The 27,250-nt window shown below is 40.1% G+C and overlaps 1 long non-coding RNA gene across 1 annotated transcript; it reads right to left on the reverse strand.

Moving 5' to 3' along the window:
• Positions 1 to 1,203: 1,203 nt before the first annotated feature.
• On the reverse strand, positions 1,204 to 26,840 carry LOC147359374 (uncharacterized). The gene is made up of 4 exons (XR_015140754.1): positions 26,694 to 26,840; positions 19,373 to 19,451; positions 12,943 to 13,047; positions 1,204 to 1,335 (listed from the first exon to the last, which is right to left on the reverse strand). It is a non-coding gene; the product is annotated as an uncharacterized LOC147359374 (long non-coding RNA).
• Between the last annotated feature and the right edge of the window lie 410 nt (positions 26,841 to 27,250).

Below are 27,250 nucleotides of genomic sequence, written 5' to 3' on the forward strand. Positions count from 1 at the left end.
TTGTGGACAAACTTTGCCTGGCATTCACAACCCTGCCAGGATTTTTTTTTTTTTTAATTGGAGTATAGTTGATTTACAATGTTATGTTTGTTTCAGGTATACAGCACAGTAAATCATTATACATATATCCAGTCTTTTTTTGGATTTCTTTTCCCATATAGGTTATTAGAGATCATTGAGTAGAGCTCCCTGTATATAGCACAGGAAACTCGGCCAGGATTGTTTTGAATTTCAATCATCCTAATAGCTTTTTTCCCACCTGCCTTTGCATGTCTTCAGCTTATCCTTTCCTATCAAACTGCCCTAGTCAAGCTAACTTTATCCAGAAGGCCCATGGTATTCGACAAGACAATTATCAGTGTTTGTCTTCTCCTACTTCCTGACTTGAGGCTCCACTGTTTTGTATTTCCTAAAGCATCCTATTTACCCTTCTCAGTAATTGCAGTGGAATGAGAGAAAGAGTGCCTTTCCTCAAATGGATACAGCAAAGTCATGGAAAGTCTCTCACTGCTTGGGTGTGGGTCTTAATCTCTGTACTGTGGCCAGAAATTTGAAAGGCTTTGGTGTGCAAAGATCGCATGTCCAGACACAGAGAAACCCAAAACGTGTGGAGTAAAAACATGCTGTTATCCAAAAGGAAAATCTGGCAGCTTTTTTCAGAAGAGGAAATAGAGGCTGGGCCAGCAAACACAATTTTTATCTACTATATCTCCTAAGCAAAATTTTTTATTCCAAGACATAATTAAATTTTCACATGATTTAATATACCTCTCGAAACCACATATTTATGTGTTTAAGGTCACATAAATAAATAAGAAAAAGTTAAATAATCTAATAGAAAAATGGACAAAGTATAAAGACATACAGTTTATAGTGAAAGAAGACAAACACCCAGTAAATATAGGACGAGCTGTTTGGCCTCACTCATAATAAAATCCAAACAAGAAAGAGATAATGTCCTTCACTTATCAGAAATATAAATCACATAATGATACTTTTTGGAGAAGGCAATGGCACCCCACTCCAGTACTCTTGCCTGGAAAATCCCATGGATGGAGGAGCCTGGTGGGCTACAGTCCATGGGGTCGCTGAGAGTCGGACACAACTGAGCAACTTCACTTTCACTTTTCACTCTTATGCATTGGAGAAGGAAATGGCAACCCACTCCAGTGTTCTTGCCTTGAGAATCCCAGGGACAGAGGAGCCTGGTGGGCTGCTGTCTATGGGGTCGCACAGAGTCGGACACAACTGAAGCAACTTAGCAGCAGCAGCAGCAGCAATGATACTTTTTACTCTTGAAAATGCTTGTAGTTGGAGGATACCCAGTACCTGCAACTGGATAAAGGAAATGGCCTTTAGTGGAAGTGTTAAATTGATGTAAATTAGTAGAGAACTATCAAATAACTATCAAAACTAAAACTACTGACTCAGTAAACCCATAGCTAGGAATTTACCTTATTGATATACTTCATAAAAATTCTCCAAGACATGCATACAGCGATAGTCACTGATACATACTTACACTGCAAACTAACTACAGCTGAAAATTACCCAGTAGAAAATAGGATAACTAAACTATGATACATCTATTCATACATGAATGTATCATCTATGGAATGCAAGGAGGGCATGGAAGAGAACTAAACAGATCTGTTGGTGAAAAAGCTCTCAGATATAGAAGTGGAAAAAAGCAAAGGTAGAACAGTATGCTTTGTACGATATCTTATGTGTGAAAAGGGCAAAGTCTGATGTGGTAATGTGTGCATTTTTCTGGAAATAATCAAAAGGTAATAGAAATTACCCTGCAAAAAAGGGAGAAGATTCCAACTTTCCATTTTATACATTTCTCTCATGAGAATACCAAATCTACTAATGATACACATCTACTAAAGTTGATGTTTCTAAACTTTTAAGAGTATCATTTTGTTATTTATTTTTAAGATATCAACAGGGATTATCTGAGTGGAAAGAATATAGATTGTTTTTGTCTTTTCTTCTTTGTACTTTTCTGATAAAAGACTACTGGTGTTATATATATTTAAAGTATACACTTAAAAGAAGAATAACTGATGGTGTCCTGGGATAACTTGATGGTATTTAAGAAAATAAAATGCAATAAAACAACATAATAATTGGAAGTTTACTATATAATAGGCAATATACTAAGTACTTCACATATATATATAATTTTATTTAATCCACAGAATGACATTATGAGATGAGTACTTTTATTATTCCCGTCTTAAAATGAAAAGAATAAAGTAACTTACCTAAGGTTCCTCATTGAGTGATAGAACCAAGATTTAAACCCAGCTACTTTGATTCTAGATCCAGTATATACCAAAGTGTATTTTTTACTGAGAATGTAAATAGAAACTGTCCTTCCATGGGGCCAGATTATGGAAGAATGTACATTGTCCTGTATGCTACTGTATACTAACTTTTAACTCCTCTTTCAAGTTCCCTGCCCTAAACTGAATTTATAGAATTGAAATGACAACAAATTCTGCCTTCCCTGGGATGGAGAAAATCAAATGAGAAGATTAAATATGTAACATCCTTTAAAAATTGTGACTCACCCCTCAACTCTAAGGTATTGTATAATAAGCACCGCCCCCCCAAAAGACTGCAGGCTAACAGATGAGTATGCATTTCTGAACCAGGGGAGGGCTTTTCAAATCGAGGAACAAGCCTGGTTTTAGCAGCATTCACCTGGGGATCGCGCTGGGTTTCAGCTCCCTGCAGAGTCTTGAGCACAGACTATGAGGTAATGGTCTGACCCTCATTTTGAAGCACATAAAATCCAAGGAGGTTAACTAATTTCCCTCAGGTCACACAGAAGCTGCTGGTGAGGTTGGAACTGAAACAGAAGTTTCTTCATTCCCAGCCACTGCGATGCTCCAAGACAAGCTCTTGTTGAAGAAATTACATAGTGACACCAGTGCCCTTTACAGTCCCCTGGAGAAGAGTCCCAAGAAGCCAAAGATTTCATGTTAAATTGAAAAATCTCAGACTTACAAAAGACTGATGTCTTCTCCAGCCGGCAAATTATGCATCTCTCCGGAAAGTCAAGTAATCGTTCTACATGGTACACCTCATCTCTTGTAACTAACCGGAAAGACTAGTAAGGAACATACAGTACTGCTCTCCAGCCAGCAAATGTGTAAGGGTTTATGCATGAGAAACTGTTTCCCCGAAACCATTGATTTGGTGCCTGATGTAAACGACCAACACATCTGCGTGGAACTGACGTTCCCTGAATGGAAATGAACTTGAGGGTCAAGGCTACTCAATTATCATCTCAGTTCTGTAAATTCAGGGAAGTCTGCTCAAGGTCAGTTGCTATTCCTAAGGGTCACTAACCTCAGATCGCTAAATAAGGAGACCACTTTACAAATCATTAAAATAATTATAGTGATGGGAAACAGTGCAAAGGAGTATAACACAAGTCCACCTTAGAAAATCTGCATGGAACAAGGATGATCCTGGCTGAAAAACCGACTTTTACAGGGTAACCTTTTGTGGACATACAAGCAGAGGAAAGAAAGAAGAACCTGAACCACACCCCCGTGGTTACTCTCTTAGAAGAGGCAGGGAGACTCCATCTCCTTCTCACCCCTCACCCCAGCCTTCCCACAATACCAGACCGGATGAGAGCCTCTTCTCCCTGGTATAAACAGCATGTCCCAGGCTACACTAGCTGGGAGTGAGAATTAAGGGCTCTGGGTTGTTCAAATGTAAGCCAAACATAGCCAGGCAGCCTGCCCTGATCTCACCCAAGTTAAAAGAAAATACCCACCTCACTCCAAAAGCATGCAAAAGTCCCTGGATTTTCCCTGAGGTTGTGAGAAATAGACCATGTGATTACCTCCCACTTAGCACTTCTTTAATAGGCATCTATTTCCTCCCTCAAATTTCCACTTTCCACAATAATTTCTATAAGTCTTTCCCTAAAGAAAGGTCTATGGAAATCCAAAAGGGAGGTGATATACCTATATGTACGGATGATTCATTTTGCTATACAGTAGAAGCTAACACAGCTTCCCTGGTAGCTCAGCTGGTAAAGAATTCGCCTGCAAATCAGGAGACCCCAGTTCAATTCCTGGGTCAGGAAGATCCCCTGGAGAAGGGATAGGCTACCCACTCTAGTATTCATGGATTTCCCTGGTGGCTCACATGGTAAAGAATCTGCCTGCAATGTGGGAGATCTGGGTTTGATCCCTGGCTTGGGAAGACCCCTGGAGGAGGGCATGGCAAGTCACTCCAGTATTTTTGCCTGGAGAATCCCATGGACAGAAGAGCCTGGTGGGCTACAGTCCATGGGGTTGCAAAGAGTCAGACATGACTGAACAACTAAGCATAGCACAGCACAGATGCTAGCACAACATTGTAAAGCAACTATACTGCAATAAAAATTAATTAAAACAAAAAAAAATAGGTTAAGTACAAGAATTTTCTGACTGAATTATTAGCTATCCATAACAAAATTATTCAGACATTTATTTATGCCCTATATACAATATAGTCCAGGACCTTCTAGAATAAATTATCCATCAGGCTCACAGAACCTTGAGCAATGGACAGTACAAGCTCTGGTACATAGAAGTTACTCAGTAGGTACTTCAGTGATTAAAATCTTTAAAAGAAAAAGAAAGGCCTCCAACCAAGCTCTCCTTCATGTCTCTGGGTTCTCTCTCAGTTTCTTTTCCTGCCTTGATTCTTTCTGTATGCATACCCAGTCTTCTCCCATCACAAGACTTCCTCCTATCTCTGGGATCATGTCAATCAGCAAGCAGAGAGGGCTGGCAGAGCCAGAGGCCAACACTGAGAGAGCCAAGGAGAGGAGAATAGGCTCCAAATTAATGAGAAGGGCAGACCCTCCTGAAGTAGACAGGCTTCAAGCTGAGATAGGACACATCTTGCTAACCCATCAGAATGGAAACCCACCCACAGAGCTGGTACTTAGACCTTCTGACCCCAGTTTCATGGAATGGAAATAGTAATAGCATAATGAAATGGAAGTAGTAATTGTATCAACTAAATCAGTCACTGTGAGTAGAGTGGTTAGCACAGAGACTAGCATTTAGAGATACTGAGAGAATGCCTGCTCTTATTGTGATTCTCCTTATGCTCTGGACCCCTCCCTTCCTGTATCAAAGACTCATATAGTTGAAGGAAGGAAAATGCTGAAAAACATTAGCTCACTGCAGTGGTTCTCATACTGTGGGTAAGGACTAATTTTATTTTTTATTTCCCATCTGTTCTGGTTCTACTGCCTGTGTCTAGAATGCAACTCATACCACATGCACCTCGCCAGATGGATCTGGCAACGAGTGAACAAGTTAAACCCTATTCACCAAGATGAGTTCATCCAGCTCGAGTTCATCCTGCTTGGATGGCACAGCTCTGTCATATTGTTAAATGATGTTTCTAAACACTTGTTCTCCGTTTCTGTTGTAGACCAGTAAAGAAAGCATCCTCAGACCTCACTGTGAGTCATGGTGAGCGGCGACTGGCTGGAGCTTTCTTCTTCTTCTTATTTTGGTTGTGCTGGGTCTTCACTGGAGCAGGCAAGCTCTCTAATTGTGGCATGTGAGCTTAGCTGTCCTGCAGAGCAAGTGGGATCTTAGTTCCCTGACCAGGGATTGAACCCGCATCCCCTGCCTTGGAGGACAGATTCTTAACCATGGGACTATCAGGGAAGTCCCTGGCTAGAGCTCTTAAACAGACTTCCACCAGGCTGGATTACTGTGAGTTCCAGAAATCTTAGAAAATGTACTTAGCCTAATATACCTCCACCCTTTTCTGCAAGGCACCAGAGATGTGCTTACCAACCAAATTCCATGACTCTGTCTCCAACCCAGGCATTTGGCTAAACAGTCTGTGAAACAAAGTCCTCATGGACCCCATTCTTCTGGAGCTGAATCCCCACATCTCCCCACGCTTTCCCCCCAGCCAACCTCACACAGAAATGCACTGAAGCAAAGAACAACCCACTCTCACAAGAAAGCCATTTGACAAACCAATTCATGCTATCATATCAGCGGCTCGATCGGGGAAGGGAAGGAGAGGGGCTGAGAAAAGGATATGAAGTGAAAAATAGTAGTCCAGAAAGAATAATGCTTAATATAAAGAAACATTAGATAGACAATTGCAAGTACTGGTGAGAACGTGGAGAAATCAGAACCCCTTTGCTAATGTGAATGTAAATTTGTGTAGCTCTTTGGAAAATAGCCTCGCATTTCCTCAAAAGTTTAAGCACAGAGTTCCCACGTGACCTAGAAATTCTGTTTTTAAGTATCTACCCAAGAGAAAGAAAAATACATGTCCACATAGAAAAAACCCAGAATGTTTAAACTAGCATTATTCATAAGCGCCAAAAAGCAAAAATGACCCAAATGTCCATTTACTGGTGAATAAAAAAATAAAATGTGCTATCAGCACACAATGGAATATTATTCAGCAGTAGAACAAAATGAGGTCCTGATACATGCTACAAAACAGATGAAACTTGAAAAGTGACAAGTGATAAAAGATAGTCACAAAGGCCACATATTGTACCATTCCATTTATATGAAATGTCCAGCACTGGCAAATTTATAGGGATAGATGGTAGATTCATGGTTCCCTATGACTGGGGGTGGAGTGAGTAGAAGGAATGAGGAGAGTCTGCTAAGATTGTGATGATGTTTACATAACCCTATGTATATAGTACAAAATATTGAATTGTATGCTTTAAATGGATGGATTATATGTTTGCTAAGCATATGTCAAGTAAGCAAGCTTTTCAAACAAGTAAAAATGTTAGCATTTTGAAAAATCCATTAATGGGACTTGCCTGGCAGTCCAGTGGTTAAGACTCTGAGCTTCCAGTGCAGAGGACACAAGTTCGATCACTGGTCAGGGAACCAAGATCCCACATCTTGCCATGTGGTGGGGTCAAAAACAAAAAGGAAAGAATGAAGAGATTTCATGCTTCAGTTGGGGGACAGGTTTGGGAGAACGGTAGAAATACTTCCAGAAGTTTCACACCATGTAGGAATAATCCTTATGTAGAAATTGTTTTCTGCTTGTTTAGTCGCTAAGTCACATTCAACTCTTTCGCGATCCCATGGACTGTAGCCCACCAGGCTCCACTGTCCGTGGGATTTCCCAGGCAAGAACACTGGAATAGGTTGCCATTTCTTTCTCCAGGGTTATTCCCAACTCAGGGATAGAACCCAAGGCTTCTGCACTGGCAGACGGATTCTTTACTGCTGAGCCATCAGGGAAGCCTTATGTAGAATACAGGTAAATAAAATTTTAAACTGCATAGACAGAAAGATTGGAGTACTTTCCCTTACATTGTGAAGATTTACCATCTGAGTCACCAGTGAAAGTGTCAGTTGCTTGGTCATGTCCAACTGTTTGTTATCCCATGGACTGTACTCTATCAGACTCCTCTGTCCATGGGATTCTCCAGGGCAAGAATACTGAAGTGGGTACCCATTTCCTTCTCCAGGGGATCTTTCCAACCCCAACCCAGGAATCACATCCTGGTCTCCTGCACTGCAAGCAGATTCTTTACCATCTGAGCCACCAGGGAAGCCCCCAGTAGGAAAGGGCTCTATACACATGATTCTTATCTATCTACCTGTGTTGACCTGAAAACCCAACTCTTGAAAGGGTTGAAGACACATTGTTTCTAGCAGACAGGGACTGCCTTCTCTTCCCTTCCAGAAGTTGCCAATGAGTTATAGGCCACAGGGGCTGAGCCCTGGGAGGTCCGACAGGCAGAAAACTGCCCCGTGATGATCCAGAGACCCCTGTACTGGAGCCAGGGTAGGGCTGTCTATTTACTCCTTTCAGAGACAGCTTGTTCTGACAGTTGTGTTTACAATTCTAGGTCCACTTAACCTGCCAAGGGAGAGACTGGAGGCAGCGTTCATTTGGGATTCATTTTGGGGTGGCTTTTTAAGTATCTGCCCTGGCAAAGAAAGGTTCTGCTGGAGGTTTTGTGTTTGCTTTTTCATGGCACTCTGCCCCCTTCCAAAACTCACTTCTCTCATCTTCTATCATCTTATATGGTATCCTCAAACAAATGACAAATTTCAGGTACACATAACTGCTTTGCTATTTACAGATCATTTGCAATGTAAATACAACGAGCTCAAGAGTATTCTTGTGTAAAGTGCTAACAAACATTTGTTCTGCGAGGAAAGGCCCAGCCCTCCTGGCCAAGAACTACTTCCCTGAAGCCCTGGGGCCTCTGACTCTGTGTTCCCCTCACACTTTGGCAGCTGAGATAGCTGACCTCCTAACTCAGGGAAACTGAAAAACTACTTAGTCACAAATGGATATTTAAACAATTTCATTCCTTGGCTCCTCCCAGAGTCTGTGTTTCTAAAACAGAATTTTGTTTAAGAATAAAACTGTGCTTTCCTTCATGTGCTCGCTGGGTCAGAGTGGCCCAAACCTGAAGCTGTTCTGATGCAGTGGAGACCACTGTTGATGGAGCCCTCCAGACCTTCTCCTGAATCTGTGGTACTGAAGCCATCCTGGGGCCAAAGTGCTACTGAAAGGCACAGTGAAATCTCCCAGAAGGAAGGAAATTACAGGAGTAATTTCCTGATTGATGGCTGTCTGGGGAACAGCTTCTCCACAGTTGTCACTGTTGTTCAGTCACTAAGTCGTGTCTGACTCTTTACAACTCCATGGACTGCAGCATAACAGGCTGCCCTGTCCTTCGCTACTTCCCAGAATTTTCTCAAACTCACGTCCATTGAGTCAGTGATGCCATCCAATCATCTCATCTTCTGTCGCCCCCTTCTCTTGCCCTCAATCTTTCCCAGTATCGGGGCTTTTCCAATGAATTGGCTCTTCGCTTCAGGTGGCCAAAGTACTGGAACTTCAGCTTTAGCATTAGTTCTTGCACTGAATATTCAGGGTTAATTTCCTCTAGGACTGACTGGTTTGATCTCCTTGCTGTCCAAGGGACTCTTAAGAGTCTTCTCCAGCACCACAGTTCAAAAGTATCGATTCTTCAGTGCTCAGCCTTTTTTATGGTCCAACTCTCACATCTGTACATGCTTACCAGAAAAACCATAGCTTTTATTATCCAGACCTTTGTCGGCAAAGTGATATCTCTGTTTTTTTAATAATACCATGTCATCCTTCGGATCTCAGTCCAAGGGTCGATTCCTCAGGAACTGTTAAATTTTGCGATTGTGTATTTAACTGTCTCTCTCCCTTGACAGAATTATAAGTCCCTGAGTGCAAGAGCTGGAAATATTTTCTCTCTCCATCTTGCCTTCAACAGTGTCTGGGACGTAATAGACATTTAATAAGCATTGAATGAATGAGTGAATGAAGCTAGGACTCAACTGTGGTCTATCCCTTCCAAAGCATGTTTTCTTACTTTTTGGGGAAGGGGGAGTCCTTGGGGAGGGGACAGTTCTGCCACGTGGCATGTGGGACCCTAGTTTCCTAACCAGGCATGAAACTCAAGCCCCTTGCATTGGAAGTGTGGAGTCTTAATCACTGGACCACCAGAGAATTCCCAAAGCATGTTTTCTTAAATGGACATTTACTGCTAAAAAGAGAAAACCCAGTCATATAAAGAGTTAGGGGAAGGGCACTCAAGATGAAGGGGTTAATCCATGCAGAAGGACTGCATGTTTAAGGAAGAAAAAGACAGCCAGTGAGCAAGGCGGTATGCCACAGGGACCACAGCTTCTATTGCTAACTAGCTGTGTGACCTCAGCCTCTCAGAGTCTCATCTAAAAATGAGGCAAACACCTACTGTATAGCATTACTATAAAACTTGTATAAAGTAATCCATGTAAGTACTAAGCCTGGCACATAGTGAAAAGTAACTAAAACTAATGTCTTACAGGATCTGAGACCTTTGAAATATACAGACCTTTATCTAAGAGAAATTTTCTGTCTCTTCTTCCTCCTCTCCTGTCCCCTCCTTGCTCCTCTCCACCTTTTCTCCACCCTCTTCCTCTCTCTCTCTCTCCTCTGTGTGTGTGTGTGTGTCTCTCTGTCTCTCTGTCAAATCACTTCCCAAGCTACTGGAGTATATTTGCAAACACACTGGCTGTGACCTTGACATGGCCCCATTCCCACTCCACCACATCCCCTGTCACACACATGGGGACACACACACACAGATATACTCTGTGGCAATGTAATCCCCATAAATTCCAGATTCCTGTGCTGTTTAGCTGATCACTGCTTTAAAATAAATCTAAAAGACAGAAAGAAACACACTAAATCCTCATTTTAAATTTGCTGAGGTGTTTTTAACTTTTATCTTCAAATATCTAGGACTTCAAAGTTTCTCTGTACATGCAGTTAAGAAAAAAGGCAAGCTAACATAGAAAGCATCAATAAGAAAAACAGAGTTTATTTGGCAATAGTGCAGAAATATGCTGCCTGAGGCTACTACTCATGAAAAATACATTAAAAAGAGAGCTCAGAAAAGCCTTCAACTATTGGGTAAAAGGATATAAAAGGCCTGGGTTTTTTTTCACATTTGTAAATATTCGGGGAGATTTTTTTAAACTTAACTATGACAGAGATATCCTAGTCTATATACGTTCGGGGGCATTCCAGCAGCACGCTCTTCGATTCTAAGAATGGATTGTCAATATTCCATACCCGTTTTCTTCATTTAAATAGCTAGTGGCAGCAGAAAACTTCAGTTTAAAGCTCACAGATTTTCCTATTTGCTGCTCTAAGAGCCCATAAACATATGTATCTTTGGAAAACTATCATGTGTTTTCGACTTCCTGAAGAATCCTTGTAAAATATAACTGAACCACATTACCCTTTGTCCTGAGCTTTTACTCCACTAATGGACAAATTGGGAGGAGGCTGAGAACAAATGTGCGATTAATCACCCAGACGGCTTTGTAATAGAACCTTGGACTATTCTTCAGCCACTAAACACTGTCCAGAAATTGCTTAATAATGCTGGTGTGCAAGGCATTCCTTCCAGGAGAATAAAGATCTCATTGACTGGCAGGCTCAGTTATGTCAGGTTACTTTAGGAGACGGTAGACAAAGGGTAGGTATTGTATAGACCAGAGAGAATGACAGACCATATCTGAGCTGCCCGGTCTCCCCAGCAATGACAGATTTTCTAATTTACTGCAGATTCTCGCAAAACTGGGTGGTCAGCTTTGCAGAGAACCAACAGTGGGTCTATTGATTCTGGGTGGGAGCAACATAATTCTGAATTAACCTGAATTGATTCAATACAACAGAGAGCCTCAGTATTGGATTAAAATTAGGATTAATACATTAAATGTTAGGTCAGAATGTTAAGTCCCAGTGCTGAAAGACCTACATGAAGTAAGTCAAAGCCATTACAGAAAGATATTTTAGCCAGCAGATAATTTGTACTTTTAGACCTTAGAAATACATCACTCAAAATCTACTGGCACAAATGAAGATTTCTATGATACAGCGTGTTCTGTTATGGTTTTGTGGGGCTTTTTTTTTTCTGCTTTGGTTATAAACAATCATTTTGAATGTGTGCCCTTTAAGTTCATCATATATATATATATATATATATGATGACAAGAGAGAGAGAGAGAGAAGCTTTCATCTGACATAGTAATGGTTGTTAGACAGCCTGGCTCATTTTATGTTCCCGCTTTTGTAAAATTATCTCGCCAGAGGCAAAATCTGCTACTTCGGGCTTTCCAAGTAGACAGCAATTAACTTTCACTGTGCTCTTTTGCAGACGTACGCTTCTGTTAAATCATGAAGGATGCAAACTACCATTTTGAATATGTTTTCCCAACTACGAAATGAATATATTTATATTTAGGAAAATAAGAATAAATCTAAATACCTTGCAGTTTCCTGGAGTCATTATTTTAACAAAAATTTTAAACCCTCTTAATTTTCAAACCGTATTAATATATATATATATATCTCCAAATAGCTCTGCCCACCAAAAGGAGTATGAACATTTGTTGCAAAATACAGGTCCTAGTGCATCTAAGCAAAACAGTTCCCAAATGAGCCGAGGGCAAACTAAAGTATTTGAAAGCAATAAAACTAAATGTGAGACTTTGTTGGAGCATGTATTTTCTTAAATATTGATATTTAACATCACTTTGTTACCTTCCTCTCACTACATACATTCTTACCTAAAAGAATAAGATAAAAGAGTGAAATGACCTTTAACACGTAACCTTTAACACGTATCTAACACATTAAGAGTACTTTTTCATTTTAAAAATGAGATGCTTATACTTAAATCTTAATAATTTATAAAATACACCTTTTAGTCTTCCTCTTTCTTTTGACCTTCCTCTGTTCTCTTTGCCATGTGATCACTCTAAAATGCAATCAATAAGGGGATTTTTAATAAATTTAAGAAGACTGTTGTCAGCATCTTTCTGTGTAACTTATCAGATTGTCATTTAAAGTACCCCTTATTAGCAATCATAATGGTGGGTCCATGCTGCTTTCATTTAGGCAAGATATACACATTCAGGTCTTCAGATGGACCTAATCTTAAGTAACTTCTGATTTATAGTTTCGGTTTGGGGTTAACCTGCCAGGGGCTCTTTGCCAAGTCTTACTAACTGAAAAAGAGTTTCCATTTCCATTTTCCATTTTGATCCAAGTTTGTTTTCCCAATGCTGCCTCCTGCCTCTATTTCTAGCACCTGCACACTGACCCCTGGTGGCGGAAACCAGACCCCCACAAAATCTCTTGACCTTCAAATTAAACCTCTTTCTGGCTTTCAGCTGAAAAAGGGTTCAGCTGCCTTTCCCGAAACTCTCTGTATTATTAGTAAAACCCATTGCTCTTGCATCCCATTCTCAGAGTCCTGCTGGGTAATTCAGTTAATTAATCTAACATAAGTTGTGAATGTGAACGTCCATTCCCTTCCCTAGTATTGCAATGTTTTACATCAAAAAAAGGTTTCATACATACCTAGACAGAGGAAAAGCTTTTGAGGAGGGGAACTTCGCAGCCAAATCACATCACAGAGGTCTCCCATTCAACATACTCTCAAGACAGACCTGAACCTGTAGTTGTCTAATAAGAACAAGAGCTTTAGAATCAGACTTCATTTTAATCCTGACTTCTTGGTTTACTAGCACTGTGGTCAGACAAGTAACTTGACTTCCTGAATTCTTAATTGGCCTATCTGTAAAATGAAGACAATGATATTTTCCTCTGAAAGGTTGATGAAGGGACTATATAAGCAAAGTATCTGGAATATAAATTCTCACATAAATGTTTGACATTATTCTTTTCAATGGAAAGATGGGATTGCATAAATCTGATTATCTCATTTTTGCTTCAAAAACTAAGTATTCAGGACATGAAAAATATAAATGAGATAGGGGGACAAAAGGACAAAAATATTTGAGGTCAAGATTATCCACCCAAAATCAGAGTCCTGGAGGTAAGATGTCTAGTGTCTGGTACACATTTGGAGAACTACAGCAGGAAGTACAACATGGTATGCCTGCTTTTCAGTTGTAGTAAGTCTGAGGCTGCTGAGTGCAGCTTCCAAAAGAAGTCTTTTAACACCAAATCATATTTCTAAATAAGCCCAGAGAACAGGCAACTCTGACAAACGCACAAGTGTTCAAGAGATGTTTGTTTACACAGACATCCTCTGACACTGTAAATAAAATAATAAGAATGCACACTCCTTTGCAGCAGTCATAAAAGTCAGAATGGAGTTAGGTCGTGTCTAGATGCCTTTGATCAAAAAACAGGGATTAGTGGTTGCTGAATTTACTAACACAATTTTCTTTTCTTTTCTCCAATTATTTCTATTTCCAGCCTCACTTTTAGGATTCAGTTACAGCATCTTGCACTGCTTAGTCAGCAGACATGTGCCATTTGGGGATGCCATGATTCCCCTTTTTCAAAATTAAATTTTGAAGCCAGAAGTGTCAAGTTTCATTTCTCATTTAATGTAATTCTATGAGACTTTAGTCAGCATTATAAGACCAAGTCAGGACTCACTGATCGTCATGTTTCTGGGCATCAAGCATACAATGAGTCATGCTCAAGGTCTTGCTATTAATTATTTTCCCTTGCACTACCTACTACAAGCTTTTATCAGTTAAGTAAATAATTATAATAAAACATGGAGAGATACATGCTAAGATACATAAAAAACATACAGTTTAGCTAGAAAGATTCAATATACACAAATTAACAATAATAAAGCATTAGGGTATAAATTATACCAAAACATCATTGTTCAGTTCAGTTCAGTTGCTCAGTCATGTCCGACTCTTTGCGACCCCATGAATCGCAGCTCGCCAGGCCTCCCTGTCCATCACCAACTCCCGGGGTTCACCCAAACTCATGTCCATCGAGTTGGTGATGCCATCCAGCCACCTCATCCTCTGTCGTCCCCTTCTCCTGCCCCCAATCCCTCCCAGCATCAGGGTCTTTTCCAATGAGTCAACTCTTCGCATGAGGTGGCCAAAGTACTGGAGTTTCAGCTTTAGCATTATGAGTCCTTCACTGTAACACTTAAAAAATTTTTTTTTTATTTTGTATTGGGGTATAGCTGATTAACAATCTTGTGATGGTTTCAGGTGAACAGTGAAGGGACTCAGCCATACATATACATGTATCCGTTCTCCCCCAAACCTCCTCCCATCCAGGTTGCCACAAAACATTGAGCAGAGTTCCATGTACTCCACAGTAGGTCCTTGTTATTCATTTTAAATATAGCAGTGTGTACATGTCCAGGGCTTCCCCAGTGGCTCAGCGGTAAAGAACCCTCCTGCAATGCAGGAGATGCAGGAGACATGGGTTTGATTCCTGGGTTGGGAAGATCACCTGGAGGAGGGCATAGCAACCCATTTCAGTATCCTTGCCTGGAGAATCCCATGGACAGAGGACCCTGACTGGCTACAGTCCAGTGGGTTGCAAAAAGTTGGACTCTACTGAAGCTACTGAGCACACACGCACATGCCCATCCCAAACTCCCTAACTATTCCTTCTCATCCTTCCCTCTGACAACCATAAGCTGGTTCTTGAAGTCTGTGAGTCTATTTCTGTTTTGTAACTAAGTTCATTTGTATCATTTATTTTTAGATTTCACATATAAGGGATGTCATAGGATATTTTTCCTTCTCTATCTGACTTCACTGTAACACTTTTTAATCATTAAATGTTCCTTAAGAAAATAATCTGGGGACTTCCCTGGTGGTCCAGTGGATAAGTCTTAGTGCTTCCAATGCAAGAGGCTGGAGTTTGATCCCTCATTTGGAAACTAGATTCCACATGCCACAGCTAACACCCAATGAGGCCAAATACACTGATTAGTTAATTTTTTAAAAAAAGAAAGAATAGAATCTGCACCAAAGGCTACACCGGGAGATATTTTCTCTTCCTGTGTTGTTTATTTCACCTCATGTTGAATTCCCAACAGGTCAGGATTTAATAATAGCATCCATCATAGGTGGCCATGCATTTGCAATTTTCCGCAGTGTCGGAAAAGTTCTTTTTATTACAAGACAGGCTTAATTGTAAGACTGCCTGAAGACACAGACCCAGGGGACAATTTTATAGAGAGATTTCTGTGCATCTGCTTGAATGCCAGGGGGATGGAATACAAAGGGACAACCTAATCCCTTTCTTCTGAAGCTCATGCTAAGTGAACATTCTGATCTCTTCTCTCCTCAAACTCTTCCTTACTTGCTGCAGCTAACTGGTCATCCCCTCACAGAGAGGTGGCTTCTGGGAAGAGATGGAACTGTTGCTGAGAGGAAACAAATTCCTCCTTCAGCCCAAGCTATTATAAGTTGTAAACTGAGACTGCGGGGAACAGAGATCATAAAAAAAGATGAGGCGTGATCTTCGTAGAGAAGATCTGTAGCCATGGTAAATTTTCCCTGCCTGGAGTAAGAACTGAAAACTCAGATAAGACCCCAAGCTCTCATTTTCTCTTTTTTCCTAGGTACTTTTTCCTCTTATAATTTTATATCCTTAATATTCTCGAAGAGATGATTTGTTCTTTTTTAACTCAGAGTTTTCCCATGTTTGCTAAATTCTTTGTTGTCTGGAACAACCTCATTGTTTTTCTCTTAGGCTAGATGATTCTATTTTACACTGTTTACTAGGATACCATCTGATTATAAAGGTGGATTTATTCTCCTTGTAATAATTCTGTAACAGCTTCTTCTTCAGATGAAAATCTGGTTTCAGTGTAGCTCACTAAGATGAAATATACCGAACTGAGGGGGAAATAATTCTCTCATTCTCTGAGAAGTACAAGTTTCCTGTGTATACATCAAAGATGAATATTCTGCACAAAAACTCAAAAAAATGTTGGTTTTATGAATTATGCAAAGTCTGGACAATTATGAAACATTTTATTTACTCTTTTCAGAAAATACTCAGAAGTACAATTCTGAATTATTAAAAGTACCAATGTGTGCCAATTGATAAGAAAGTTAACCAGAATTTAACTTTACTAAAAATACTTTTCCTACCAAAGGAAAAATAAAAATCTGAAAGCAGCATTCATTATAGTAACAAAATTATCAAGTTTCAAAATCAGACTTTAACTTAAAATGCCATTTCTTTAGTTCTTGATATCTGAAAATTTTCATCGGTCTTTATCAGGAAATATGGTACCCAAATCTCCAAGGTCCTAGCCCAGGATTTTAACAATGCAGCTTCACTTAGAAATTTTTTCCTCAAGGTCTGTTAATCACATAGTAAAGACATAAGAAAGTAGATTTTGGTAAAGAAAGACCTATAACCATTCATTACTATTCAAAAGAAAAAAATCTTTTGGCAGTTGGTGACATTATTAAAATGTAAATATTAATACTTTATTTTGATATCACTTTGTATTCAGCCAAATATTCACCTTTTTAAAAAACTGGCTTCAAAAAAATTGTCCCAGTTTTCCCTTAACATTTGAATAAAAATATATGTTAATTAAAATGAAATCCACACACTCCTAGTTTATTCCTCCTAATTTTTCAACACTTTTTCTTTGGAAGATCATCTGGCAGCCAAAAAGCCTTAATCCATTACCAGATTTGGTCATTTAATTATTAAATTATATTTGGCCAATGATTATTAAATGATAAGTTTGGAAAACTGACACCTGTAGATTTTAAACACTTTAATGAATGAATAAATGAATGAGTGAATAAGTAGGGGACAATTCAAAACCATCCAGATAATACTTAAATAAGGTTCCTAAATTCTATAATGGTATGGACCTAACAGAAGCAGAAGATATTAAGAAGAGGTAGCAAGAATACACAGAAGAACTATACAAAAAAGATCTTCATGACCCAGATAACCACGATGGTGTGATCACTCACCTAGAGCTAGACATCCTGGAGTATGAAGTCAAGTGGGCCTTAGAAAGCATCATTACAAACAAAGCTAGCAGAGGTGATGGAATTCCAGTTGAGCTATTTCAAATCCTAAAAGATGATGCTGTGAAAGTGCTTCACTCAGTATGTCAGTAAATTTGGAAAACTCAGCAGTGTACACAAGACTAGAAAAGGTCAGTTTTCATTCCAATCCCAAAGAAAGGCAATGCCAAAGAAATTGAGGAATTAATGCTTTTGAACTGTAGTATTGGAGAAGACTCTTGAGAGTCCCTTGGACTGCAAGGAGATCCCCCCAGTCCATCCTAAAGGAAATCAGTCCTGAATAGTCATTGGAAGGACTGATGTTGAAGCTGAAACTCCAATACTTTGGCCACCTGATGTGAAGAACTGACTCATTTAAAAAGACCCTGATGCTGGGAAAGATTGAAGGCAGGAGGAAAAGGGAATGACAGAATGAGATGATTGGATAGCATCACTAACTCAATGGACTTGAGTTTGAGTAAGCTCCAGGAGTTTGTGATGGACAGGGAAGCCTGGCGTACTGCAGTTCTTGGGGTCACAAAGAGTTGGACATGACTGAGTGACTGAACTGAACTAAATTCTATCAGTAAGTAACGATTGAAAATTTTATACATGCTCTACACCCTAAACTAATACAGTGCTGTTATGACAATTTCATCTCAATAAAAATGGGGGAAAAAAGAAAATGTTAGCCCAGTGCCAAAGAAAACCTCTCTTTCCTTCAAGTATTAATTTAGCCAATATAAATACAATTTTCATACATTTTCTAGGCTCTATTATAAATTCCCATATGTTCTATATAAGTCATTTTTGAAATGTAAATCTCTCCAAACTTAGTAATAATGCACATATTTACTAAAAGTATGAAAGATATTGGCAAAATGAAACTTCACATTTAAAATGGGAATATGGGAGAAAAGTTGCTAAGACTTATAAGCTGGCCACAGGATGTGAATCTAAACCTCCAACAACAGCTACCATCTACTAAGAGCTTATAATGTGCCGGGCACTTTGCCCTATGCACCATGTACATTATTTTGTTTAATCCTAATGAAAACCCTAAGAGGTCAGTAATACTTCCATACCCATTTTGCAGATTTGAACACTGAAGTTTAGACATATTGAGTAGCCAATCCCAGGTTTCACAGTTGGTGAGGGGAGCCCTGGTTTAAACCTCAGGATTTTGAGTGTCCACAGCTGGCAGCCTTAAGTATTCTTAAATGACACTGCAGTGGGGAAGACAATGAAAGTCACAGAACACAGCTGTCACTGCAACAAGCAGTCAGTCCCTGCTTGTGGGATTTTCCCAACCCTCTCTGCCACTTGGACTATTGCTCTCTCCTTTGCCTGCGGGCTGTTTTTAGGTTACCAAGGAAGGTAAGTAAGAGATTAATGTCAAGGCTCCTGTAAAACATAATGCCATAAAGGGACTCTAATCTGAATCCAGATTTTATCTAGGCAGATCATAGAAAATGTTCCTAGGGAACCACAAAAGTCAAATACAGTTATCAACTATGATCACTTTTTAACTAGCTGCAAGGTGATGTGTCTCTAGGATACAAGGAAGCATCTAGTGTCTCTACTACCCTAGGACTAGACTGATTGCACCGTTACAGCAAGAGCTTGCTTAAGACACTTTCTTAACTTACAGAGAAACTAGGCAAAGTCATAGATTAAAACAGAACGGCTCAAGAAGCGCTTTACCCAGATGAAAAAAACAAAACCCTTTTCAATGACAGAAATTATGATTTAAGAGCACCAGGTGTGTGGCTTCTTTTCTAGGTAGCAGTTAGAGAGTTTGGGAGAAAACATCATTCCTTTAACAGTGGTTATAATTACTGTGATTTCCAGTCCACAACTTGTATGCTTTCATTTCTCCAGGCTGCCCCCCAAGAAAAACAAAGTGAATATCTAATAATCACGAACTGAATGTAGCTCAATTATAGAACAAAAGCATCTACTGGTTTTGTGGTTAGACAGACAATTTATCAAAGGGAGATTCATACCTGAATCTGGAGAGAGTGATGACTAGCTTTCCACGGGGGTAGCATTTGGAATTACTCCGGAGACTTGTATAAGGAGAACCTAGAAGTTTTAAGGCCATTATCAATCAGAACCACTTTCACATCTAGTTTTGAGATCAGAGGAGACACTCAATTTCCAAGAAACTCAGTTCCTTCACTTGGGGTTTCTAAGCAGTAAACCTCCCTCATCAGATTGACTTGGCCACAAATTCCAACTCAGATTTAGTACTTTGTTTTCTTAAGGAAGTGTATTCCCCTCCTCAGAAGCTCTGTCTCCCATCACTTGTTCTGGAGTGATTGTGTTTGCTTTCAGTTTTGTTGACAGGATAAACCTGCTCAGGACCAAACTCAGAAGCTTGCCTCAGACCATCTCATATCTGGAGATGACCTTCATTTTCTTCTCTCTAGATACAAATCCTGCATGCATGCGTGTTAAGTCGCTTTAGTCATGTCCAACTATTTGCAACACTATGAACTGCAGCCCACCAGGCTCTCCTGTCCATGGGATTCTCCAGGCAAGAATACTGGAATGGATTGCCATGTCTTCCTCCAGGGGATCTTCCTGACCCAGGGATCAAACTCCCATCTCTTACATCTTTTGCATTGGCAGGCAGGTTCTTTACCACTAGCACCACCCAGGAAGCCCCAGATACAAACACAACATATCCCTAAAAACAGTTCAAGTCCCTCTTTTTTTAAATCAAAACTCTCTCTGATAATTCTCAGGTGAAGTATTTGCTTCTTCCCATGACTAACCTCCATAGCATTCATGTGGAATCATCATGTGTTTCCTGGCACAATTAATAATTTTTATGTCTTAACATCATAATTTTACTTAAATTATTACTTTTTCTCACTGAATGAATTAACAGACAACAAAATCAATCAAAATCCTCCCCAAATTGCACCTGCTTCAGTGACTTTCACACAGAATCTGCTCAGTAAGTCAGAATCTGAGTTCTCTGTAGAAGACAGCTCTTTGTGCTGTAGAGACTGGGCTTGGGTTGACACTCTTTAAATTGCAACCTGAAGAATTCAGATAAATGATGAAATCTCAGTCCAGCTGCTCAGAGTTAATCCAGGGGTTGGGAGGACTCTAGGGAGCTGGGTTAAGACTGGTTACTCCTCCCCCCATTAGGATGTTTTATAGTCAGATTGTTATGAATTGTTTTTATTTCCCATAAGGAAAACTACTTTTACAAAATAGATTTATGTGTACCATATTTGGGGCTTCCCAGGTGGCATCACGGTAAAGACTGCACCTGTCAATGCAGGAGACGTAAGAAAAGCAGGTTTGATCCCTGGGTCAGGAGAATCCGCTGGACAAGGGCATGGCTGCCCACTCCGGTATTCTTGCCTGGAGAATCCCATGGACAGAGGAGCCTGGAGGTCTACAATCCATAGGGTCGCAAAGAGTCTGACATGACTAAAATGACTTAGCATGCATGCATATACAATCTTTGGTATCTATTTCCCCTGAATCAGTGTTTTCAAGATCTGCCACCACTGGGGCTTTCTCTAACTATAGTTAACTTCAGATCCTGGACTTGTCTTTAGGTTGGACTTGGGCAACATGTTGAAATTAGAAAATAATAAAGCTGATGGTTGCTCAAAAAGTTAAACATAGATTTACCATATGACTCAACATTTCCACACATGTATATGTTTCCAAAATTAAAAACAAGCATGCAACTACTTGTACACAAATGTTCATAATAGCACTGTTCACAGTAACCCATATATCCACCAATGGATAATGAATAAATAAAATGTATTAGGTACCTAAGATGGAATATTGCATGCCAAGTCACTTCAGCCATGTCCAACTCTTTAGGACCCCATGGACTGTAGCCCACCAGGCTCCCCTGTTCATGGGACTCCCCAAGGAAAAATACTGGAGTGGATTGCCATGCCCTCCTCCAGGGGATCTTCCCAACCCAGGAGTCAAACTCTTATCTCTTGCAACTCCTGCATTGGCAGGTGAGTTCTTTATCACTAGCACCACCTGGGAAGCCCAAGATGGAATATTACTCAGACTTGAAAAGGGATGAAGCTTTTTATGATAGGTGCTATAACCTGAAAAGTATTATATTAAGTCAAAGGTATCCCCACAAAAGGTCAAAAGGTCACATACTGTATAATCCCATTTGTATGAAATATCCAGAACAGGTAAATATGTAGAGATGAGAAGATTGGTAGCTGTCAAAGGCTGATGGGAAGAAGATAAGCAATGATTGCTTAACAAGTAAAAAGTTTTATTTTGAGGTGATGAAAAATGGTTTATAAGTAGAGGTGGTGGTTGCACAACATTGGGAAGGTATAGAATGCCACTGAATTGTACACATTAAAGTGGTTACTGCTATGGTGAATGGATTTCACATCAATAATAAAATAACAGTTGGGAGATTGGGATCAACATATATATATGCTACTACATATAAAATAGGTAACTAATGAGAACCTACTGTATAGAGTTCCCTGTGTATAGCACAGGGAACTCTATATTCAGTGCTCTGTGGTTACCTAAATGGGAAGGAAGTCCAAAAAAGAGGGGATATATGTACAGGTATAGCTAATGCACTTTTCTGTATAGCAGAAACTAACATAAAATTAGTAAAGCAACTATATTCCAATTAAAAATAAATTTTTAAATAATTAAAAATCAATAATAATAACAAAGTTTGTCTGGTACCTACAGTTCCTATTGCCCAAGATACTATAGTAGGAGGGGGAAGGAAAGCCTCACTTAAGCAGGGGAACCTTTTTGGAGACATTATATTGAAGCCAAGACCTGAAAGACAACTAGGATTTGGCAAAACTAATACAATTATGTAAAGTTTAAAAATAAAATAAAATTAAAAAAAAAAAAGAAAAAAAAACATAAAAACTTATAAAAAAATAAATAAATAAATAAACTAAGTAAGGAAGGTAGAGATAGATGGGGAAAAGAGAAAAGGAATCCAGGGAGATATTGTCTATCTGATGATTTAACAATATAATATTGACATAAATTATTTCTCCTTTCCCATAAAATCAAATGAACAAATATGTTTTCATCATCTGCTATTTGTGGGGAGCCATGCTAGGTGCTGGGAGAAACAGACAAACAAAAGGCATAGCCTGACAAGAGAAATAAAATTAGCCTTTATTGAGCAGCTCCAACATGATGGATACTTTACATGTGCATGTGTGCTCAGTTGCTCCAGCTGTATCCAGCTCTTTGCGATCCCATGGACTGTAGCCCACCAGGCTCCTCTGTCCATGGGATTCTCCAGGCAGGAATACTGGAGTGGGGTGCCATTTCCTTCTTCAGGGGACCTTCATGACCCTTCTTGACCACTGAGCCACTGGGGAAGCCCATATTTTACATGTATTATCTCAATTAATCCTTTAAACCGATCAAAGCAATAAGTGTGATTAATCCTGTTAACTTGTCCAACATTGCACAGCTTCTAAATAGAAAATACAAGATTTCATCTAAGTGTGCCTGACTGCAGGGTCCACCTTCTTGCCACTACAGCAGGACATAATTAGAGTGGATGGAAGCTGAGTAACTTGCTAAGATATCAGTGGATAGATGTCACAAAGTTGAGCACAATGCTCCCTCCAGATGGAAGGACCTGGAAAAAACTGGGGTCAGATCTGGAGAGAAATAAATGGCCCAGATCCCAGAACCACAAAGTGGAGGCAACAAAGAAAAGGCCTGGACATGAACTGTCCCTGAAACTTCCCCAACCCCCCATTGTACTGAGTGGAGGGAGCCTCTTCTCTGCACTGGTCCTTACCCCATTAGAGCACTCCACAAATTCAATGCTTGGTTTTATATTTTTATTCATGTCCCAGTTCTACCACTTAATAGCTTTGAATAAATTACAGAAAGGTGTAATCTCTGTGTCTTGGTTTACACATCTAAAAAACTAGAATAATAGTAAAAAAAAAAAAATCTGGATTAAATGAAAACATATTATACAAAGGGCTTACATGTCAACAATACACACTGCTGCTACTGCTGCTAAGTCACTTCAGTCGTGTCCGACTCTGTGCGACCCCATAGATGGCAGCCCACAAGGTTCCCCCGTCCCTGGGATTCTCCAGGCAAGAACACTGGAGTGGGTTGCCATTTCCTTCTCCAGTGCATGAAAGTGAAGTCGCTCAGTCGTGGGTCCGACCCTCAGCGACCCCGTGGACTGTAGCCTACCAGGCTCCTCCGTCCATGGGATTTTCCAGGCAAGGGTACTGGAGTGGGGTGCCATTGCCTTCTCTGCAACAATACACAAGTGCTCAACAAATATTTTTGTTCTGGATGTTGTTGTATTACTATTTCCTTGGCAAGAATTCCCAGCTTCTCCAAAGCACAGACCGTGTCCTTTTTCTTAATCTCCAGCCTCTAAAACAGAGATTGGAGCACAGTCAGTAAACAGCAAGTTCTGAGTCAAGGTAGTGGTGAACCTAGCACTATATTGGCTAGGGAGATTCTCAAGACCCCAATATCCCCTAAAATCTCACTCTTGTTGTGAACAAAACTGTAAGATAGAGATGTCAGTTACCAAATATTTATTGAGCACCTACAATCTGGAGGGTCCAGCACTAGGAATACAGGGCTTTCTAAATTGCCAGGATTACACTTAGTCCACGTGGTTGATTTATCATTCAGTTCAGATGGGGAAATAAATAAGAATACACACACTTGCACAGCCTCAAGAGAAATACCTGTGCAGTGTCAAAGTTCTGGCTATCATTACAAAGAAAACATTGCTACTCATGTACAAAACAAACTATGATCCATTAACTCAGCACAGAAGTCCTTTTTGGCTCCATAAAAGCTGGCACCCAAGCAAGTTTTGTAGTCACGCTGCCAAAAAATACCTGGCCAATACATTTTAACGTCCTTCCTTGCTTTCTCTCAGACATATTTCAGTAATTGCCTGTCTGCAGGTACAAGATGCTTACAGGAAGTGATTAATCTTTCATGAGACTATTCTACTATTCCTTAATGCAGTATAATAAAAGCTCAAAGGGACAGCCACAGTCATGTCAGTGCATGCTTTAAGGAAAGGAAGTTTTAATGGGAGGTAAATCTGATCACACGATAGTGGTCAATGATGAAATCTCTCTTTTGAAAGAAAGCAACCCAAAAGGGCAAATCTACTCCCTGGGGCGGGGGGGGAAGCCCACCTCTAAACCTAAAACCTCTTTTTCTCTGGTTGGAGGCCAGATGGGATCCTCGGACATCATGAAACACTACAACTGGAAGCTGAATGGTTTGTCTACACCCAGCCCCCCACGCATAGACACTGGAGATGAGAAAGGCTCTTGTTTGCTGTCTGAAGCAGGTGTGGTTGGACTAAATGGAGAGAAGATGTCCAGCTGGAAAAACCCATCAACCAGCTGCCCAGGCCCGTCTGCTTAGATAAATACCACCTGTTACTAAACAGCCAGAGAAAAATTAGTCCTGTGCTAGGAACCTGCCACTTCTCTGCCTATTATGCTGAGGCTTTTGTGTCTTTTCGACATCCCAAATCCCATGAGTGTCTCAGAGCGATGGTCATATTTGTTGCGCTTAATTCTATTCTGGACAATGACAGATGATTTTGGAGCTTTAGATTAAAGCATTTTCTGGGGGCCAAGAGCACATATGTGAGAGAATAATAAATAACACCTATCAGAAGAGGTCAGTGACTCCAAAGGCACTTTTTAACTCGAGTGCCTCACTGGTCTGTGGAGTCTGGCCTGTGTGAAGGACGGCGCATGGCCCCATCTCCCGAACCCTGTGGCCTCTTCCTCGCTGCTCCTCAACTGAACCAGTCTTCTCTTGAGCACTGAGTTTGATTAAATACACACATGCGCATGTACACGCCAGTGGTAAAGAATCCACCTGCTCATGCGGGAGATGCAGGTTTGATCCCTGATCTGGGAAGATCCCCTGGAGAAGGACATGGCAACCCACTCCAGTATTCTTGCCTGGAGATTCCCATGGACAGAGGAGCCTGGCAGGCTACAGTCCATGGGGTCACAAAGAGGTGGACAAGACTTAGCAACTGAACAACTACAAAACACACACTCACATGCAGACACTCCTGTGTTCATGCTGCTCCCATAACTGTCATGTCCTCTCCTGAACTTTCCAAATCCCACTCTTTAAGACTCAAATAAAATCCCACTGCTTCTCCTGGAGTCTTCCCCAAAAATGTTAGCTGAAAATTACTTTCTCTGAATGTTACTACACTGAGAGTCCACAAAGTACATTTGGTCACTTTGAATGGTTCCCAAGTAAATCTCATCTACCCAATGAAGGGAGGATAAAATTCATCGCTCTGAGGCTTAGCCCACCATCCAACACAAAGTTAGGCCTCTAGCACCTCAAGAGATGTACCTCAACTGAAACAACACTGACCTCAAAAGTTATTTGGAGGATGACAGAAAGACAAAACACTAAACTAGAGATCCTACTGGAAAAGATTTCTAAAGATTTTTGACTCGGATCAATGTTCTGTGAGCCCTGGACAGGTAGCCAGAAGGCTTGGGACTGAATGCTGGTTTTTCAGTTATTAACTTTATGATTAATTAATTCTAACAATATCAATTTCTTTACCTGTACAATGGAACTCACAAGTCAGGGGACTATACCGGAAAGCTCTGAGAAAGCAATTCTTACTATAGTGTTCATATTCATTACCAAAACCACGCATTCATGGTTCTTGAGAAAACTGCACAGTTCCTTCAACATCAAACAGATTAGAACAAACTAATTTTTCTAGACTGACTATTTTTTAGGCTTCAAAAACTTGGCGGACTCTGAGAATCACCTGGGGACTTTATAGATATGTTTTGCCCAGGACCTTCACATTTGTTTTGCCCATTATCTGACTAGTGAAAAGTTATTAGGATTATAGCTTTTAGAAATATGTCTTAAACTGTAATAGACACCTTGATAATGACTTTTAGTGCTATTCAACTTAAAAATAGGTGCTAGCTCCTAAATCTTTCTTAGACTCAAAATCTATACAGTCACATACACATACATATGCAGGAGGTTAAAGTTGTGTGTGTGTGTGTGTGTGTGAATTTCCTGGAGGTATGTGCCATAATTACCCAGTATTCCGGAACCTCTCATGTATCAATTTATCTTTGTAATCTGATCATACACTGCAGTCAGGGTATGTCCCATTTCTATTCCACCACAAAGTTCACTCATGTTTGTAAAATAATTACTCTAAGAAAGAAGACAGTACATTTCAAAAAGGAAAAAAAAACACGTCACATACCAAGAAAAAAGACAAAATCAGAAGTGTGTGAAACTTACTTTTTAAGGAAGTAATTTGGGGCACTTTTCTACCCTAGAATCCATCCAACTCAAGCCGCTTTGAGCTGAGAATACAGGCAGTCCTAAGAAAGCTCTCAATCCAGGGCATTTTGTCCCTCAGCTGGGCAGGGGTCAAAGCAATCAATAGTAGTTTAGACTAAACAGGAAGAAAACCAGCTCAATTAATGTGGCAGATGCACAAATGGTCATCACATTTAGAAACAAGGTAAGTTTGAAACAAATTTAGTTGCTATCATTGTTGCGATTGTTGGCTAATACATGTATTGTTGGCTAATACATGCGGATAAATACTGCATCTTCCATCCCTTTTAAATGTATCTAGTAAACCCACAAGACTTCCAGTCATTGTACTGCACATAAGTTTCCCGCAGAGACTTCATGAAAATCAACTCAACCTCTTTTTAAAACTTATCCCAGACATAGCTTCTGGTACAGGGGAAACCAAACATCCCTTGCCTGCCCCTCCCCCCACCCCCCAGTGTAAGGAAAGCCACTAACTCTTTCACAGGAGCAGATTGTTCCAACTTAATTGAATG

This window comes from Bos grunniens, chromosome 14 (genome assembly GCF_055505025.1).
Source record: "Bos grunniens cultivar Pamir isolate PY7600 chromosome 14, Bosgru_T2T1.0, whole genome shotgun sequence".
Taxonomy (NCBI): Eukaryota; Metazoa; Chordata; class Mammalia; order Artiodactyla; family Bovidae; genus Bos; species Bos grunniens.